The sequence below is a fragment of the Euprymna scolopes genome, chromosome 3 (genome assembly GCF_053919585.1).
Source record: "Euprymna scolopes isolate OS-2025 chromosome 3, ASM5391958v1, whole genome shotgun sequence".
NCBI classification, from domain to species: domain Eukaryota; kingdom Metazoa; phylum Mollusca; class Cephalopoda; order Sepiida; family Sepiolidae; genus Euprymna; species Euprymna scolopes.
The window spans coordinates 180242975-180265026 of record NC_136484.1 but is presented as its reverse complement, the minus strand read 5'-3'; positions in this window follow the sequence as shown (position 1 = coordinate 180265026).

Below are 22052 nucleotides of genomic sequence, written 5' to 3'. Positions count from 1 at the left end.
TATATATATATACACACATATATATATATATAATAAATGACAAAAATGTATATTCTTAAATACATGATTTTGACAATTTTATATTTTATGCCTTTGCATCAATGGATCCTTACAGTCCCTCACAGTGTATGTTTCGTAGTGCAAACTCAATCACTTAATAATTATATCAATTAGTGAATCTATAATGCCCTTAACTCATCAGAAGAAATAGCAAAAATCAATCCAGCAAAAAGATTAAAATGTGATACGACATCGTGAGAATCCGAAAATTTAGAAGAGAAGCTACACTTACCTTTACATTTTACCATTACGCCCTCTTGGATTTTAATCAAACAAAGTCCTTGAATCACACACACACACACACACACACACACACACACACACACACACACACACACACACACACACACACATATATATATATATATATATATAAAGAAGTTTGGCTCATGCCCAGGTAAACTACATATACAATTTCAAGTGTTTACACCCAAAATTTTGAGGAGTTTGGTAGAATCTTCAAATGTCAACTTTTTAAACGTTGAACAATCGAATTTTAGCCTAAAAACTAATTAAAAAACGGTCCGCATATCTGAATACCCTTTATGTAAAATTTTAAATGTTTGGACAAAAAAAGGCTGAGTAATTTATAAGAGTTCGCAGTGGTTAATTCTTTTTTTTTAAATTTGGATCCACATTTTTGGCCCTTTAACATTTATTATTTGGGGCTACATCAAATAAAAAAACGTTTATCCACGTTTAAGTAAGCTACATCTAAATTATAAGTGGTTAGACCCAAAATAGGCGGAGGAGTTTGGTAAAGTTTTCAAAGGTCAGATGGTGTAACTTTGGCACCTTGGGAGCTAGAGTTGTTGCATACCGATTAAAATGATTTTCATAAATCTCAATACATCCCATATCAAATTTCGAGTCTTTGGACTAAAAATTGGCAGAGTAGTTTTGTAGGGAAATGTACACAGGCTGACACACACAGATGATTTAACTTTTATATATATATATATATATATTTATATATATATATATATATATATATATATATATATATAAATATATATATTGATTGCACGATAAAATGTGCGCATATGAGTAACATGGTTCGGCATTAGGGAGTTTCGTGAGAAAATTCAATTGCAGGGGGATGAACGTATTTGTTATTCTATTTGAAATTAAATGTAATATTTTTCAAACGGACTCGATGAGTTCACGCATTCAGAGAAAAACGCCTTATTAGTTAATGTAAATGTGTGGTTTTAAAACATTACCTATGAGGTATCTTTTATTTTACTATAAGGTTTGTAGTGTTATGAAAAACAGCATAAATTTCTATGCATATAGTTTGAGCCAAGCTGTGATAATTATTGTATTTCAAAAACTTAATAAAAACATAAGCTAAATTAAAAAAAGAAAAAGAGAGAAAGAGAGAGTCAAAGAAAGAGAAAGAGATAGGATACAATAATCATATTTAGCATTGTATCGCCGGTAATAAATACAGAAAAAAAGAAGATTATATTACTAAAACTCACGGTAATAAAAGTTGATAATGAAATAATAAAAGAATAAAAGAAAAGAGAATAACACGCAAAAATGAATAAGTAGAGTAAGACATAACCAAATAAGGAAAGAAAAAAATAAATAACGAGAAACAAAGAAATACAACATGGTGTAAGAGGTACGCATTAGAAAAGTGTAAGTTTTGAAGCATTACAAATTAACTAAGAAAATGACATAAGGCTCAGAGAAATATATAAAAAAAAGAATAAACAAGAAAAACAGAAAACGTACGAGAGGGTGTGAGAAATACAGAAAGAGGAAAAAGTAAAATAGAGACCATATGGAATAAATCTTGCAAGAATGTCGGGAATGCCTCCTGTTAGACGCCGTCTATTTTAATAGAAATGTCGGATTCATGCTGCTCTGAGCGATTCCGGCAAAACGAGGAATGTGGATTGCAATTGTCGAAACCGCGGGAAGAATAACAATCGAAAACAAAGAAGAAGGCGAATTCATCCACCTCTTTTCCATCTTAGCACCACTCAACGGATGACAGCAGAGCATCGCGAAACTCAGGTGACCGTAGGAGGAGAATTGGTAATTATCAGTGTTATTTCAACTGCCATGTTTGTTTTCACAGCTAGTTCACCGACGAATCGTATGGTTTTGTTTGTCATTCGCCACTAGGTCGGTTATCCGATGCCAAAGCCAATCGTGAAAACCTCGCTCGCCATGTTGGTAAACTAAGTTTAGTTTTAGTCATTATGAACACATTTATTTCTGCATAAAAGTGTTATTCTTTTTGACATGTTGTTTATTCCGCCTGTATCTCGCACAGTCGGGCGGTTTACTGTTAGTTTATGTTGAAAGACAAATAAATATTTTACACTACAGTAAGTACGGCTTGATTATGCAACAACTCCTCTGACGTATATTTAGTCTTGAAAGTTTTCTTATCAAAACATTAATTCACGTACAACATTAAGGCCTAAACATGTTGATTAAACCCTAAACATTTGATTGAACTTATATTTTTCTACGATAATAATGTTTGTATAATATTAAATGTCCGGTTAGATTATGCAAATAGGAAATATTGGTTATTTTACTGTTTTAAATGCTTTCATTAAACACATACAAAATCAAAATGTATCATTTTAACTTAGATATTATTGTTATTGAATGTATATTTATAGGAAAAACTTGAGAAAATATTTTACCTATATCTCATCCTTCCAAAGTTTTTTAATATATTTAAAAATAAACTTTGGAAGGATGAGATGTAGGTAAAATATTTTCTCATCTTTGTTCCTTATAAGGCAAATGGACTCCATACTGTTCATGGTAAAATTTTTTTTTATTCAATACGCCTGACGAAAAGATGTTCTTATGAAAAATTTCAAACGACATCAGGTTTGCATTTATCCTAATTTTTTTGAAACAATTGTAACTAACAATGTATTACACTATTTGTTGCTATCAATTTATTCCTTGATGTCTTGATTTTTTAAAAACAATATGTGAATGCTCAATTATGATCTATGATAACTTTGTAGCTTACAGTTTAAGCCATCTCATTTTTACTTAAAACTTAATGGTATTTTAACGATTACCGAATTTTCAATTATATACACCCAGTAAAATACTGAATACTATAAATACTATATATATACACCCCCCACATATATATATATATATATATATATATATATATTACACAGTTTGACAATATTATTCTTGTAGTTTGTATCTTGTAAATTCAGATAAACATCTCTCGGCTCAAACCTAATTTATAGATTCAAATAAGCACCATCAGATTTATCAGAATAAACAACATTTTGCCAACGCAAAACACGTGTAATTAATGCTAATAACGTAAAACTCTAATATCGCTTACGTTTGTAAAGCATTTTCCACGCAGAACGTTTTGGGTTGCTCAAAAAGTAGTAGTCGTAGGTGAGAGGTCTGGGGAGTATGATGGAAAAGGCAGAGTTTCGTAACCTAATTCGTTCACCTCCTGCTTGGTTCGTTTAACAATCGGGTGTGTCGTGGATGAGGACTCCGCCTTTTCTGTTGACTGGTATCGAAATTTCCGATGCATATCATCCATGTTCTGACAGTACTACTCCGTCATAATGGTTTTGCCTGCATTAAAAAAATACTGTAATGATGAGACCGGTCGCAGACCACTAAACGATCAGCATGACCTTCTTCTTGTGCAAATCTGACCTTGGGAAAGATTGCTGAGCTTCGTTGCAGTGAGCTTAGCCGGTTGTCGCAAATACCTTACTTTTCATCGCAAGTCACAACCCGGTCGAGAAACGCGTCTAATTGCTTAATAGAAGAAAAGATGGCACTTTATCACAGCGTTTATTTTCCGTATCCTTCAATTCAGGAGACACCCATTTATTAAGATTTTTGTCTTTCAAATCCCCATCAAATGGTTGGAATCGTCGAATTCGTTACATCTAATTCAGCAGCAAATTCTCGAACAGTTCTGCGAGGATTAGCTCCGACGAATTAATTTGCTTCGGTTATAAATAGAGCGATGTCATCATTCGATGGCTGACCACTACTCTGGTCATCTTCAAAACTTTCGTCTCCACCAGGCAATTTTTTAAACCACCATTGTACTGTGCGTTTAGGCGTGGTTTCTAGGCTAAACGCTTGGTGATATCGCGAGCTGTTTTGGCAGCATTTCGGCTTAGTTTTAATTAAGAAATAAAATTTGCGCAAATTCGTTTTTTTCCCATTTTAAATTAAATCTTCTTAAAAAAATCATAACTATTTTTTTTTTATTTTAGTAATCCAATTTAACAAAATTTCCACTGCTAACGATTCCTACGATTTGGTCACATTCACTAGTGTACACACATTAACTACATTCCTTGAGTGGCATCCGTGTCTTAAGAAATGGAGACCGGAGTTATAAAAATTAAAAATATTATTTTAAATTTTTACAAACGGGGTCCTCATTTATTAAGATACGGACGCCACTCGAGGATTATAGTGTGTACAGTAGCCAATGTGACAAAATCGTAGTAATCGTTAGCAGTAGAAATTTTGTTAAATTGGATTATTTAAGGGGACGGCTCATCGAGAACATATTTACATTAGACTAGAAGACAACTATATCGTAGTCAAGCTGGAAATCAGGAAAACGGAAGGGAAATCCACAAGCGTGCACTTCGAAGAAAGAAGCTTTGTTCATGGAATTTAATGTTTAGGTTTAGGCACAGATTAAGAGTGGCGGAAATATTTGATAGTGGTTTCATCAAGACGATTGTTTTTTTCCGTGAGAATTTGGCGTGAGTGGGACCATGCATTGGGCCCAAAACGAACCCTTGCCATAGTAATAACGAGAAAGCCGAGACAGGCTCGCAACGTCTTTTCTGTGAGAGAAAGAGGTCACAGGGAAGAGAAAAGAGCATCAAGTTATGAAGTCTTTTTTGAACGTTTTCAAGGCAAGGTAAGTCTTTCTAGGAGTTCGTTCGCAGATGTGGCAACAGTACCCCATCCTTGGACGTATTTGGCTCTTATATGGGTAGCGAATTGCATCAGCGCTGGGATATCTACTGGAGCGATTGAATGATCCCACATTTTTCTAGCGACCTTGGCAACAAATTTTATGTAAGTGTTCTATTTGAGATCAGTAGCAAAGATCAGACCCAGAAGTTTGTCAAAATATCGAGCCTTTACAAGGCAAGAGTCATTCATTTCAATTGATAGCAGACGAGCATCAGAGCGTTGATGATATAGAAATAGAAGCTTTGTTTTAAAATAACTGTGATTGAAATGATTAGACAGAGCGCAAACACTCTTTTAAATTATATATAATGCAAAGATGTTATAACGAAAACTTATATGAAAATACATCACTTGAAAATTCTGCAAGAACTTTTTTATCAACCAAATATATACATATATATATATATATATATATATGTGTGTGTGTGTGTGTGTGTGTGTGTGTGTGTGTGTGTGAGCGTGTTAAAATAATTCAGGAGATGAAACCCATGCATTAAAACGAGTGCTCAATAAAAAGGAGCAATATATATTATTTTTATTTATATAGACAAATATACATAGTCGCTACACTGAACAAGCTAATCTTTCCGAGCAATTGATTTATTAACAAACCAAAGGGGCCATGTCAGGCAACGAAAACAAAGTTTATCTGCTATTCAAAACATTTTTGTTCTTAAATGAAAAAAACTGAAACATATTTTTTATTCACGAAATAAAATATTAGTGCTTTAATAGAATGTTTTTTTATAAATAAGTAATGTGTGTGTGTGTGTGTGTGTGTGTGTGTGTGTGTGTGTGTGTGTGTGCGCTTGTTATTTGGGAATCTAAAATAAACTCAATGTTTAAATATTTACGAGTTTCCGATATTCACTTTGGGATGCATTTTTATTTTTAATAAAAATTTCTTCAAATATAGAGACTAAATGTTTTTGGTCCTCTATCCTTTACTATTATATGAAAGGATTTCTGTGTGTGTGTATGTATGTGTGTACGTGTGTGGCTGTGAGTTCGTTCACTATGAACTGGAAAACGGTCTGCCCAATTTTTTATGAAACATCACATATTATATTATGTCTTCGATAGATATCGATAATAAATGATCGATTTAATCCGATGAAAGAAATATCAGGCGAGTTTGACCAAACGTAGCACTTTACACAGCCAAACATCACAGATGCATTTACAAGGTGCATTACCACATGAGCTGAAAAGTCATATATACAATCGACAGTTAGTTATTAGATATAGCATGGGTGTGTTCGAACTAAATATTACTATTTAAGAACAACCGAACCAGGATACTTGGCATTTTACTTTTAAAATTAAATCAAAACTATTATAACCGCGCTAACACATACGCCATGCATATAATATTAACAATAGGTACTTTGATATTTTCATATGTCAGATCCGCATACGAAATGAATGTGTTAGTTTAGACCAGGGGTCACCAAACTAACGTCTCTGGGTAAAATCCGTTAATTATCCAGACGTTAGTTCATTCGACCTGCCGGCGGTACTTGAATTTGTTTGATAAAACGAATGGAATACAAAACTCAATTTAAATGTTATGTTCAGAATAATACAAAATTTTTATGCTTGCTGCTTCCTCCTGATTGCTTTTTTCTTTAAATTAAGTATTTAATTTCTGTCAGCTCTCCCCTACCTTTGATGAGCGCGAGCCTCCCGAGTGAACCCTTAAACAACTGCTTTTCTCGTGTTTTAATTGAGTTTTGATTACATTTCTAATGTTATGAAAAGGGTTAAATATTAATCATGCAGCAAGGACAGTTAAAAACCTTATTTGTAAAGATTTTACTGATGCGTAAAGAAATATGTCATTCAGTTTAAATGCAAAATGTTCATTCTACCTTAACGATACATTATATATCTTTTGCGCAGATAGACATCCTTCATGACTTTAGATGTTTTAATGTTATCTCTTTCTCATCTGCTTGTGGTTAACGCAACCTGTAGGGAACGAGGTTAAATATTTCGGTTTTTCGTCTAGCTGTTAGTATCCAAGATATCTTCTTAATCTTTTCAAACAGTACTATGTCCTGCGTACAACGGATTATTCAAAGGAAAATTTGCTCTGCAATTCTAAATGCGATATCTGCATGTAATTAACATATATATTGAAGCGTATTTTACCACTGGGAAAGGCCAGGTGTCCCAGAGTAGTTTAATGCAAGATCAACCGGATTTTCCAGGAACAATTAATACAGACAATTTACAGAAGGACATTTTGTAGTACCTTAAGGATGTGTTTATGTGGTATATATTGCTTCAGTCGCTCTGTTTTTAAGGCAATATATTGTTGTAAAATTTTAACTCGTATTATAATTTCAAAAGTCTAATTTATATTACGTGTAAATGTCAGGAAAAAGTTTCCCCGACTCAAAAGTTGAACACTGTTATTTTATAACATACTGGTCAATTGAATTCCTTTAAATGAAAACAATAAAATACTTATATTTTACATTTCGTCTCAAACATAAAATAATCAAAACAGTCATTGTCATATTTCAAACTCGTCATTCATTACCTACATAATTTATCATACAGATTTGCATTCTTATTTACTATTATGTCTTTTTCAATCGTCTCGTGTGTATTTGTTATATATATATATATATATATATATATATATATAAATATATATATAAATATATATATATATATTTACACACACAACATAGACTGCTACATAATGAACATTTGTGATGATATCAAAAACATATAAACGTTTGTTTTTCTTATTATAGACTTAGACATCATTGACAGAACGCAATTTGACTGCCTAATACTTCTGCTCACTCGCGCAAAATGTGAAAAAGAAAAAAAATCGTGTCTTATAAGAATGATTTTCTCATCCGTTATTATAACAGACGAATCGGAAATATGGCACCGAAATCTCATTGACAAAGTATAACGTCGCGTCGTAATGACTAATACCGTACATTGCTGGAGACATGTGGAGAATTTACTGCTAAATTCTACAAATTGAACTTGAAGATAGGTAACAGAATAAGTGTCGCAGTAGACGAGAAAACCAAAGGAAACAAACAAGAACTAATGAAACGCTCTAAAAAGATAAGACAGAGAAAATAATATGATTTTATAGCGAAGACAAAAAGTAATCGGTTATAGACTGATTGCAAGTTGAAGAATCAGTCTGGCGAGGAATAAGGTGATATTTTGAAAATGGTTGAAGATGGAAAGAATAATACCAAAATAGATAGATGAAATATGTTATAGAAAAATATAAAACAACGTAACTTATATATATAAAATATGATATAAATGATATTAACAGTGCCTCTTAAAATCATAACAATTTACGATGTATATTTAAAAAAATTATAGCTGATATTTTCGATAAATGTATCTTGAGAAATAGCTGTTCATGTTATTTAAAGAATAGCACACATAAATAATTTATCTAATTTCTAACACGGTTTTATTTACTCTTTCTTATAAAACAACAGAACATTTCATCTTAAATGACTGTGACTTTCCAGAATAAAGAAGTGTTGCATATTTCTTTATTTAGGGTTTTTCATAAATTTCTTCGAAAATGCACTGAATTGAAGTGCAAATGTTAATAGCCGAATGTGCGAACCAAAAACTCGAACTTTGAATTAAGTCACCAGTGAAATTCAGGAATATTATTTTTAATGTGATCATGATGAAGCTAGCTAGATGTGAAGCCGCGCGGAAAGAAATTACAATGGTCTGCTAATCAGAACAAATAAGATACTTTCTCAGTTATCAGTCTTCACTACTGTATGCGGTAACGCACATAAAATACTATCTTTGATTTCCATTCACAAAACGCAACAAACTAAAATTTTGTAAACACAGCATATACGAAGACCCAAAATTTCAGGCAGTCGGAAAAACTGTGAAAATGACGTCATGTAAATGAAATAAAGGAAGGGGTGCAATAGTTTTCTTTTTTCCCCAGGCGTGCATCCGTACATTCGTATTCTGAACGTTTGCATACATTTTTCCATTTATAAATTTAATTATTTTTCTATGTTCCTGTTTTTAAATTATTTTTTTTTAATTATTGTTCAATATTATATAAAAAATATGTTACACCGAAAGTTCCACATTTTTGCGAGCATGGAAAACGCATCAGACAATTCGTGAATATAAAGAACAAGGGTTATCGAAGAGACAAGGATTGTCTATAGAGCTTAGCCTTAAAAAGGCTAATTGTTTAGGTAGGGAAAACACAATAACTAAGGAGGTATTTCACAAGTTTCTAATTCTCGTAAAGAATCTATTGGAATTTGAAGCTGTATTACAATAAGGTATAAAAAAAGAATTAATCGCAAACGTGTTAAACAAGTGAAGATAAAAAAAAACTTGGAAGAGATGATGCAATTCTGAAGGCTACATGGGATAACAGTATTTATATACAGACAGAGGTAAAAAGCATGTCATAAATATGATCGAAACATAAAGAATCGATGTTCACTCAAATATAAAACACACTTAATTACAGAGTATTTGAGATAAAACTATTCATCTCGGTGTTCACAAGAATAATGTTTATTTCATTTAAGAAACACGATATCTATATTTCCGCTTACAATTTCCTCGTGTTTTTACAGGCTTAATAATATAACAACACTTTCCAAGTGATTTAATTTGTGTTGGAAAATATAAAGACCTGGATTTTTTTCAGAACTGTTTACTTAATTGCTTGTAAAAGCAAATAGGCCGGGAAGACATCTACCGTAAGCAAAAATAGTGACACCTTATTTTCCAGCAATTGGAGCATAGTGTTTAATGCTGAAGACCAATATCTTGTTCAGTTTACATGCTGTTTGAATTATAGCGAAAATTGTATAATACAATGTAATCCTCCCTGCTATTTCTGTCTGAGAGAAAAGGCATTGCGATTTTATCACTAATATATCGTTGTCTTTATGACAAGTGCTCAACTAACCGTCAATCCATGGCGCCCGTTTTGCAGCAAGCACCTGTTTATTTACAACCAATTTCAACAATTTAACCACACCATATCTCTGCCTTAAATTAAACGCAAAATCCATGGCCAAATTTTCCTTCCTTGAACTACTAAACTACTGAACCACGGGTCTGATTTCATATTTAATACAACATACCTGTCTTCCAGTCTAATGTAGACAAATTATTTTTGATCCGTGTATTAAATAATGAAATGCCACCTAACACTAAAACTCTGTAAGGTTTTGTCTTGCCGACCACTCAATTAACTTTTATATTCAAATAGCATTCAGCCTTGATAAGTAGCGACTCCGACGTAAAAAATGTTCGTATTTTATTCTAGATGGAATAAAGTTATGTTGTTTGCCTTTTTAATGGCTTGAATAGTCTACATAAACCAAAGAAAAATTATTATGTAGTTCATTTTCGTCATTTATGACTTCAAGTTCTCAATGATATATTGGATCTACCTCTGCGTTCAATATTTAAAATAGATGTGTCCTTTATATATCAGATCTGAAGGAATGCTTAATTGTAGGTATACAACGTTTCATACCCTCGAAAAACTTCCAGCGAAAACCTATCGGCCATCCATGGTGCTCTCCAGAATCTGCTGCTACCATTGCGCACAGAACTCATTTTTTCCACTGCTTCCAGCGTAATAGACGCATGGAAACTAAAGCCGTTTTCAGGACTGCCAGCAACCATTTTAAGAAATTAATAAAGAACCAAGATAGTTGTATGCTCAGTCCGTCAAGTCCAAAATAGCTGAGCAGCGGCTTGGTTCCCACCAGTTTTGGCAAATAGCAAACAGTATTCTGAACAGAAGCATGTGCTCTATTCCAACTATCATCAATGTACCTGAGGTAATCTCGTCAGCGCAAAGCCGACATCTTTGCCAATAACTTTGCAGCTAATTCTACGCTTTGGGACAAAACCGCCAACCCCGATTATTTCCTACTGTATCAGAAAACACGCTATGTAATATAAAAATATATGTACGTGATGTTGCCAAGCTAATCCAAAACCTTGATTCCAGTAAAGCAACCGGTCCTGACGGTATTCCAATATAGTACTAAAAACACTTCAATAAGAACTAGCGTCCATAGCTACAAAACTATTTAAAATTCGTCTTAAAGAGAATTGCCTTCCATCACCCTGGAAAATCTCATCAGTAAGCCCTGTATTTAAGAATTAAGGTGATCGCTCATCCCCCTCTCAATACAGGACAATAAGTCTCCTGTGCGTCATGAGTAAGTTGCTGGAATCTGTGTTAAATAGAGAAGTAATCAACCATCTCAGCAAAAATATCCTTCTTAGTGACACTCAATATGGTTTCCGTTCTGCTAGATCTACAGCCGATGTGCTTACAATTATATCTCATAGGATTAGCGACTTTCTCGACACGGGCAACTTTTCTAGGGCAATTGCTCGTTACGTATCAAAGGCCTTTGATAGAGAATGGCATAAATATTTACTTCACAGGCCCCCAGCTATGGTATAGCTGTTAATGTCTTCCTAATTATTAAATCATTTTTCTCTGATAGGTTCATAAGAGTAGTAGTTGATAGGAAATAATCAGAAACTCACAGTATTAATGCTGGATTCCCTCAGGGGTCCATCATGGGCCCAACTCTTTTCCTGATCTACATTAATGATCTTCCAAATCACATCCTTACATCATTCGTAGACATTTTTGCTGATGGCACTACCCTCTATAGTAGCACATCTAAGACAGTAAACGAGCAAGTTCTCTCCGTTTCTCTCTCCTCTGATCTTGCTCACGTTGTACAATGGAGAAAGGAGTGGCTGGTTACTTCTAATTCATCTAGATTCCATGAACAAAGCTTTTTTCCTAGAAGTACACGCTTGTGGAACTGTCTTCCGTTTTTCTGCTTTCCAGCTGACTGCAATATGGTTGTCTTCAAGTCCAAATAAACAAGTTTCGGATGAGCAGTTCCACTTTAGTTTACAAAATTACCGAATTTCCATTACTATCGATTACTATATTGTCCTTTTGACTACTGTAAACTCTTTAACTCTTATCCTTGATAAGTGGTGATGCCTATGTAAAAAATGTCTTTCCTATCGATATGTACATTTCATGAATTGTAAACGTACAATCTGTACACATGTTTTCATATAGCAGAGAGAGAGAGAGAGAGAGAGAGAGAGAAAGAGAGAAAGAGCATGGGGTTATAATTCACTCACGATTTCTACTCCTCTAGCTCACTACGAGATTAACTATTTTTACAAAGTACATTTCCTATAAATACTTTATAGGAAATCATCGAATATTTTCAATATCTGCGACATTTCTCTTTAAAGATGAGTAAAATTAGCTGAAATATGTATATTTAAATTAATTATTATTGTGCAACCTTTTAATATCATGTAATATTTCTTCGCGCGATTATAGTTGTTTGCCCTCAACTTAAATACAAATAGTACAGACAAAAATTACCGTGATACGAATAATTTTCGGAGTGCTAACTATTTATCGATGGATTGAAATCTGGGGAGTATTGACATTACACAAACTACGGCTCTTATGTAAATAGTTAAACATGAGAATATGTTGTCTTTAACATTATAAACGAGATTACACGAATAAACGACTGGGGTTAATACTGACTCATAATGTACGCGGAAAAACTATTTGAAATAAAGCTAAGCTAATTATAACTTAGTCTTAACAGTACAACACCTCTAGTTGCAAGTATTATGCTTACTTTTTGAGTGTAAACTGTTAATGACAAAATGAACATTAAAGGAAATTATGCAGGAAGATTCGTCTCGATGGTTACTATCAAATGGGGTTTCGTAAGAATAAAATAGAAGTAGATTTAAACAGACATCACTAAAATAAAGTGAGTACTGGAATTATCAGAAACCTTATTGGTGCTAAAATGTGATACCAATTAGTGTGAACAAATTTATTTCGTATAATCCAAAAAAAATATGAGTAAAGACAAGAAACATAAAAGACATGATGCATTTTATTCCTTTTTAAATAGCTTAAAATATGTATAGATGAAAGAAACCCGGACTAAGCAAAAGCAAGACACACCAAAAATAATAACTATCGAATAATTGTGGCTGATAATGAGGCGATTTTTCTCCTGGCATATGGACGAACGTGACTAATTGCAGAAATATATAAATCAGGAACAGTAAACAATTATAACTATATAATATTTTATATTGTTTCTTTATTTAATAAAGATTATGACAAACTTTTAATTAGAAAGCATATAAATTTTTTTAAAAACTTTGATCATACATGATATGCAAAATTAATTGTATAGTTTTTGTTACATATGTGTACATGTATATAAATAATTATTTAAATATATATATAAATATATATATATATATATATATATATATATATATATATATACAGGGTGTCCATAAAGTCAGTGTGCACTTTAAAACATTTTTGACTTTATTTGTATTTGTAATAGAACTAACGATGCTCCAATGATGCCCGTCTTACAGACTTTCTTGGACTTGCAGTAAAGGATTCTTCTATGGAAGCAACACTTTCGTCACTGACACACGGCCCTCCAGGCCGTAGTTTATCATGGACAGTGCCTGTCTCTTTAAAACTTTTCATCCATTTAACAATGGTGTTCCTATGAGGCGCTGTTTTATTGTATTCAATTCTAAACTTTCTTTGTAGACCAACAGTAGATTTCAATTCAGCTAACCAAAGGACACAGTTTAGTTTTTCCTCAATTGAAATCATGGGATCAAATTAATTCTGAAAAACAAAAGAAACTATTTTTTACTTTTTTTTTTACTCATCTAAAGACAACAGTGTCTTTGAGGTGGGTATGTATGCTGATGACACAACGCTCTATAACAGACACGGCAGGAAAAAAAATGAACACATAAATGCAGAAAAACTAGAGGAAGACCTCCGATCTGTAGTGGAATGGGGACAAAAATGGATGGTCACCTTCAATGTGGCCAAGACTAAACTTGTTTCTCTTCAATAATTACAAGAAACCTTCCCTACCGCCAATAGCAATGGCCAATGACTTTTTATCTGAAAGTAACTCTTTTAAACTCCTCGGTCTAACGTTCACAGGAAACATGAGTTGGAACAATTACATTGGGAACATTGCCTGCGAGGAAGGTGGGATCTCTCTACCGTGCTAGAAAGCTATTAACTCCTGAAAGTATCCTGTACTTCTATAAGGTCACCATTCGCGCATGTATGGAGTATTGTTGTCACATTTGTCACAACGAGCACTCTCTAATCGATTGTATTCATAAAAAAAGAACTCCCTTCTCTATATGTACTATTTCACTACGTGTGAGAAACGTATGCTAAATTCCCGGATAATCTGAAATAAATATATATGAACTACATCTTCTCCAAGAGTTATTTTTAACTGTGCAACTCAGTAGTATCCATCTCAGTGTGGTATTAGGCATACCCGTTTAACCAATTATAGAATTGTAAAAAAAAAATAATAATACGAAGTTAATACACGAATTAAAAATTGTTTTTTTATCAAATTTTCACTCCAAACAAGGCACAGTGCCATTTTGAAGCAGGGGGCTACTATTAGGGAATTAATTAGCGGGGTCATTATGAAGGGAGAATAGTAGAAAGATGTTTGTTAACATTACACTTGAACTTCTGCATATCAGTGCAGTTAGGAAAGCAGAATCCCGGAAGGGAGTTCCAAAGACCCGCAGTTCTGGGGAAGAAACTATTGGAGTAAAAGGCTTTCTTGCACCTAGGGATCTCTACTGTAAAGGGATGAGACTTAGTAGCTTGTCGGGTTTGTTGGGGGTAGTTACGTCGGGGAGGTACAAGTCTTTGCAGTTGGTCAGAGAATTCACCATTAAAGTATTTGTAGAACAGGCAGAGGGATGCAACATCTCGTCGATGAGACATAGGTTGAAGCCTAGATGACAGTTCAGAACCTATCAGGTTGGCGACTCTTTTTTGAACCCTGTCCAGGAGCGAGAGACAAGCAGCAGATGCACCAGCCCAAATATGTCAACAGTACTCCATACATGGGCGAATGGTTGCCTTATAGAGGTATAGGATACTGGCAGGCGTAAGTAGTTTTCTAGCACGGTAGAGGGAGCCAACCTTCCTTGCAGCAGCCTTGGCAATGCTCTCAATGTATCTATTCCAGTTCATATTCCCTGTAAACGTTAGCGTCGAACAATCCTATTCTATGAAAGTCGTTCTTTAACGTTTCTTCAGTTGATATTATTTGTCGCACAAGAATCTTCTAAATCTCTGTAAATCATTAGCAGCAACAATTTTATTAGCTACTCTCAACAAGTGACCTTCTATATATAGGCGTGTCGGTTAATCGCCCATTTAAAAAGCCTACTTGGAAAAATCATCGAAAAAATCACGGGAAAATATCATAGTAGTCATATATGTTATTCCATTGTTTTAGGTTATCTGCTCGCAATTGTGACACATGTCTTGTACTATTTAAATTCTATTTTTATGCCGAGTCGCCGTTGGACAACGATACTATTTCACCACAGTTTATTATCCACTACCAAGCTAGACAAACAATGTTCCATTAGATTATATACACTTAGTACACACATACTGAGCAATGTTTTTATTTGGTCGTCTATCAGCATACCAATTTGTCGATACGACATTCACCGACAGCCAGCTATTTTTTTCTGTTAGCTGTCAGAGGAAAATCGAAATGCTAAAAGAAGATAAAGGTTAATAATAGCAGGCGTTCTCAGAATTGCAAAACAAGAGTCGTGTACAATAGAATTTTAATGACAGCAAGAATTCTTTATTTGGTGATATTATGAAGTAAGTCAAAACTAAGCAATCCAGAGTTTAAATACAGTTTAAATTATTGAATAAATTTAATCTGTTATACCATACGGGGGTTGGTCCAATGGCAATACATTCTATTTTTATTCCGCTAGAATAGATCAGAAGGGATTGTTTTAATGATGCAACCTTACCTAAAAGTTCTATTTGTTGAAGATATTACGGTGTGAGGCCTCAAGAAAGCAACCCCTGTTAAATACATGCGTCAGAAGCAGAGATGCACTATTCCTCCACCTAGAGGAAATTGAACTGACTATTATCCACTAGGGCCTGTTGTGCAGCACATTAGATCATCGATTACTCAAAAATTCCTATTTATTATCATATTTTCATTTGAAAAATTATATAGTAATGATATAAAAAGTTTTTAAAAAATGCCTCGTGGGGCATCGTGGAGAATAGAAACTGAAGCCTTGTTTTTGCGATTTATTTATTTTTTAACGTTAATGCCTGAGCTATAAAGACGGGGTTGCTGTAAAATTAAAACATGAACCAGTAGCTATTACGTTACGTATGCATATTCGTAATGCCGTCGTTCGACCTTCACCTTTATTTTTACTTTTCACATCTGGCATCGATCCTTCTCGGCTGAAACCCGAATATTAAGTTTCGCATGGGGTCTAATACTCTGTATATCAAGTGTCATTTCCGTAGAACAAAAACTGACAGAGGAGTTTGGTACGCAATTTATTAAACAAATATATAAGCATATATAAATATTTATAGAAATAGATTTGTTTTTAGAATAATCTTTTTACGCAAATATTACGCAAGTATAAATCATGTAAAACATCTGCATGGATATAATTACACGTGATTATAAACTAAAATTAATCATCCCATAAGAAAACCGAAAAACTAACATGGACTTAACTAAAATGAATGTTTAAACGAATATGCAAATTAGCTAGATATTTTGCAGATGAATGCAATTCCACGCCACATAAATAACACGGTTTTATTTTCTTTTTAAATAAATAGAAAAATATATATGGATAGGAGCAAAGAGAGGAGAGAGGAAGTGAAATGTTAAAATAATAATAAATACCAGAACAGAATATAATCATTTAATTATACAATGAATACTGAAATCTACACTAGTTACATTGAATAAAATGTGTTTTTTTATAGTATGGGTGTTTTGTTTGGAGGCTAGGAACTTAACAATTGAGGAATCTATTTTCGTTGATAGCAGATTTGGCTTCTATCCGTTATGCGTCATGACCAGGGACATGACAACGTAATATTCTTATCATTGTTTGGACCCTCGAGTCTATTTCCGTCAGGGTAAGACTCAGTTAATCAACCGAGAACAACGTCGCTCTATATGGAAGTATATAAAATATAAACGGATACACACTGGAGCGTCGAAAAAATATTTTTTAATTACATTTTCACCCCAAACAAGGCAAATCTCCACTTTGGTGTAGGTGGCTAATATGAGAGGCAACAACTACTGGGGTACTATGTTGGGATTAGGGCAGCAAGATGTCGGTTCACGTTACACTTGAACTTCTGCATTCAGTTAGGAAAGCAGGGACCTGGAATGGAAGTCCAGAGTCTAGCGGTTCTGGGAAAGAAACTACTGAAGTAGAAATACCTTTTACATCTAGGTATCTCTACTGTGTGGGGGTGGGATATAGCTGTGTGTCGGGTTTGTCGAGGGTATCTACGTCCTAGGGGCACACGTGTCTGCAGTTTGTCAGAGCATTCACCATTAAAATACTTGTAGAATAGGCAGAGGGATGCAACATTTCGTCGATAGGAAAGAGGCTGAGGCTTAGATACCAGCTCAGGGCCTATCGGATTAACGACTCTCTTTTGGAACTTGTCTAGGAGGGAGAGACTAGTAGCAGATGAACCAGCCCAAATGTAACAACAATACTCCATATATGGGCGAATGGTGGCCTTATAAAGGTAAAAAATACTTTCGGGTGTTAGTAGTTTTCTAGCACGGTAGAGAGAGCTTACCTTCTCTGCAGCGGCCCTGGCAATGCGTTCAATGTAATTGTTCCAATTCATGTTTCCTATGAAAGTTAGGCCAAGCAGTTTGAAAGGTGTACTCTTAGGTAAAGAGTCACAAGCCATTGCTATTGGTGGCAAAGAAGGTTTCTTGTAATTATTGAAGGACACCATGTAGTCTTGGCAGCATTGAATGTAACCATCCATTTTTGTTCCCATTCAACTTCTGATTGGAGGTAATGATCTAGTGTGTTTGCCATTTCTTTAGATACGTATTAATTTGTTTTCCTGTCATGCCTCTTATAGAGTGTGGTGTCATTACCATATATACCCATCTCAGAGGAAATTTTGTCGGGAAGGCCATTAATGAATATTATGAAATATAAAGGTCCAAGGATAGACCCCTGAGGAACTCCCGCATTTATATCATATTTTTAGATATACGACCGTCGAGGACAACCTGGATTTTTCTCTTATCTAAGACAGATTTAATTATGTTATTCTATCAGTGATACCGTTTGATTTAATTGTCCTGAGGAGACCCTCATGCCATACCCTGTCAAAAGCCTTAGATATATCTAGAGCTACTGCTCTGCCCTCCCACGCTTTGTCCAGTAGATGGAATATACATTCAGAGATTACAGTGAGGATGTCTGCTGTGGAACAGGCTTGTCTAAATCCATATTTTTTGTCAGTCAGAAGTTTAAAATCTGTAAGGTGATGGACTAGAGCATGGTTAATTATGGTCTCAAATATTTTGGCGAAAGGTAGGAGGAGGCTAATGGGGCGATAATTTGATGGGTCAGTTCTTTCGACAGAATTCTTGAAAACTGGTACAACAGAAGCCGTTTTCCAACAGCTCGGAAAGCAAGAATCATTAAGGACTTTTGTTGTAGAGTTTGGAGAGAAATGGAGCTATTCGACTGAGCACTTTTTTTAATAGCACAGCTGGGATGAGATCATGTGCACATGCTTTTGAAGTGTCAAGGTTTTTTTATGATAGCATGCACCAGGACAGTGGTGATTTTTAGATCGTCTAGCGTGGCGTCTATTCGCAAAGTAAAGTCAGGCAGGGGGTGGCTGGAAGGGTCCAGTGTGGAGTTTGAGGCAAAACGACTGGTAAGCATATTAGCCTAGATGGTTGCTGAGCAAACAACCTCGTGATTGTTGGTTTGTGGGGTAATTGTTGAGTACCTGTTATTTACTACACTGTTGTACATTTTCCAGAAGTCACGCGTTCCAAATTTTTGTGTTTCGATGCGTTTTGAAGTGGTTTCAGTAAATTCTCTCTTAGCTGTCGCTATTTCTTTCTTAACGTTACTTCTATCTTCTATATACTTCTGTTTATTTGAACTTGACTTATGTCGGTTAAATCTGCAGTATGCATGCTGCTTTTGAGCAATGGCAGTTGCGCTAGTAGAAGTAAACCATTGGAAAAGTGGGGCTTGCTATAAAATTTCGGCATGGGAACCTGTGAAAAGAAATGAAAAGAATGTGCTATTTTCATAGCACTAGTCACAACTTTTTTTTAATTACATTTTCACCCCAAACAAGGCAAATTGCCACTTTGGTGTAGGGGGCTACTATCAGGGACAACAACTACTGGGGTACTATGTAGGGATTTTGGCAGCAAGGTGTCGGTTCACGTTACACTTGAACTTCTGCACGTCAGTACTGTTGGGGAAGCAGGGACCTGGAATGGAATTCCAGAGTCTAGCGGTTCTGGGGAAGAAACTATTGGAGTAAAAAGATCTTTTACATTTAGGGATCTCTACAGTGTGGGAGTGGGATTAAGCAGCCTGTCGGGTTTGTCGAGGGTGCACACGTCGTGGGGGCACAAGTGATTGCAGTTCGTCAGAGCATTCACGACTAAAATACTTGTAGAAAAGGCAGAGGGATGCAACATTTCGTCGATGGGACAGAGGCTGAAGCTTTGATGCCAGTTCAGGGCCTATCAGGTTTGCGACTCTCTTTTGAACCTTGTCAAGGAGCGAGAGACTAGTAGCAGATGCACCAGCCCAGACGTGGCAGCAATACTCCATACATGGGCAAATGGTGGCCTTATAGAGGTACAGGATACTTTCGGCTGTTAGTAGTTTTCTAGCACGGTAGAGAGAGCCAACCTTTCTTGCAGCGGCCCTGGCAATGCCTTCAATGTAATTGTTCCAACTCATGTTTCCTGTGAACGTTAGGCCAAGGAGTTTGAAAGATGGACTCTCAGATAAAGAGTCGTTGGCCATTGCTATGGGTGGTAGAGAGGGTTTATTGTAATTATTGAATGAAACTAGTTTAGTCTTGGCAGCATTGAACGCGACCAACCACTTTTGTCCCCATTCCACTACAGATTGGAGGTCTTCCTCTAGTGTTTCTGCCATTTCTTTAGAAATGTGTTCATTCGTCTTCCTGTCGTGCCTGCCATAGAGTGTAGTGTCATCAGCATATATACCCATTTCAGAGGCAATGTTGTCGGGGAGGTCATTTATGAATATCAGGAACAATAGAGGTCCAAGGATAGAACCCTGGGGAACCCCCGCATTTATATCATATTGTTTAGATGTACGACCGTCGAGAACAACCTGGATTTTTCTCTTATATAAGAAGGATTTAATTATGTTAAGTATTCTACCAGTGATACCGTATGATCTGATTTTACTGAGGAGACCCTCATGCCATACCCTGTCAAAAGCCTTAGATATATCTAGAGCTACCGCTCTGCCCTCCCCGCGTTGTCCAGTGAATGGTATATACGTTCAGAGATTACAGTGAGGATCTCTGCTGTGGAACGGGCTTGTCTAAATCCATATTGTTTGTCAGTCAGTAGTTTAGCATCTGTAAGATGATGGACTAGAGCATGGTTAATTATGGTCTCAAATATTTTGGCAAAAAGTGGGAGGAGGCTAATGGGGCGATAATTTGATGGGTCTGTCCTTTCGCCAGAATTCTTGAATACTGGTACAACAGAAGCAGTTTTCCAACAGAACGGAAAGCAAGCTTCATTAAGGCATTTGTTGTAGAGTTTGAAGAGAACTGAAGCTACTTCGGCTGAGCACTTTTTTAATAGCACAGCTGGGATAAGATCGGGTCCACATGCTTTTGAGGTATCAAAGTTTTTTATGATAGCATGCACCTGAGCAGGGGTGGTTTTCAGATCGTCTAGTGTGGCGTCTGTCCGCATAGGAAAGTCAGGTAGGGGGTGGTTGGAAGGGTCCAGTGTGGAGTTTGAGGCAAACCGACTGGCAAGCATGTTAGCCTTATCGGTTGCTGAGGAGACAACCTCGTGATTGTTGGTTAGTGGGGGAATTGTTGATTGCCCATTATTTACTACACTGTTGTAGATTTTCCAGAAGTCTCGAGTTCCTAGTTTTTGTGCTTCGATTTGGGTATTTATCATAAACGAACTGACATCAAAACACCGTTTGAGAATTTGGCAAATTTTATTTTAAAATCATTTTGAATGCTTCGTTAACAGACAATTTCCTAAATGAATCTGTTAACAAGCGAAATTGTACGTGCTATTTCACCTTCCCCCCAGTGAAGTATTTCCATTGTCTACTCCAATATACCAAACACAATAAACAACTTTGAAGACATCGTTCGACACTTTATTGTCAAAACACTTTCTAAGCAAATGCGAAGAGTTTGTGAAATTGGACTTTTACATTCCGCCATGTAGGAGTGAGGCAATATTCGTATATAGGAAATTCGATTAAAATTATGGATCCCAAAATTTAACCTTTGTGATAAACCACGCATTTGTATATAAAATATATGTCTTGGAATTTATTTTAATTTAAAGATTTCCGCCTCTACAAAACTCGCTTTACATTAGTTGATTTAAAGACAATAATCACATGCCAGTAATGAAGCCTTCGCAGTATTTCGCATGAAATAATATCACATTTATTAACCTGGATTAACCTGCCAGTCCCCAGATCAAGGTGTTGCGTTAAATAACTATTTTGACATTTTAATGTATGTCCTTGATTTTTCAAATAATCACCCTTTTTATACAGAGGATCGTATGATCGACAAAAATTGCAGTTTTTTATGTACATACCCAATTTACAACATATCCCTGTATCTTCGCGAAACTTACAATACAAATGCATGGTAAATAAAAAGTGTAAAAAAATTCCTCGATTGCTTCTACGTCAAAAATGGCCCGCTTAATAGTTGGTCGAGAATACCAAAGCTGGAACCTTGAGAGATGAAAGAAAGTCCTGTT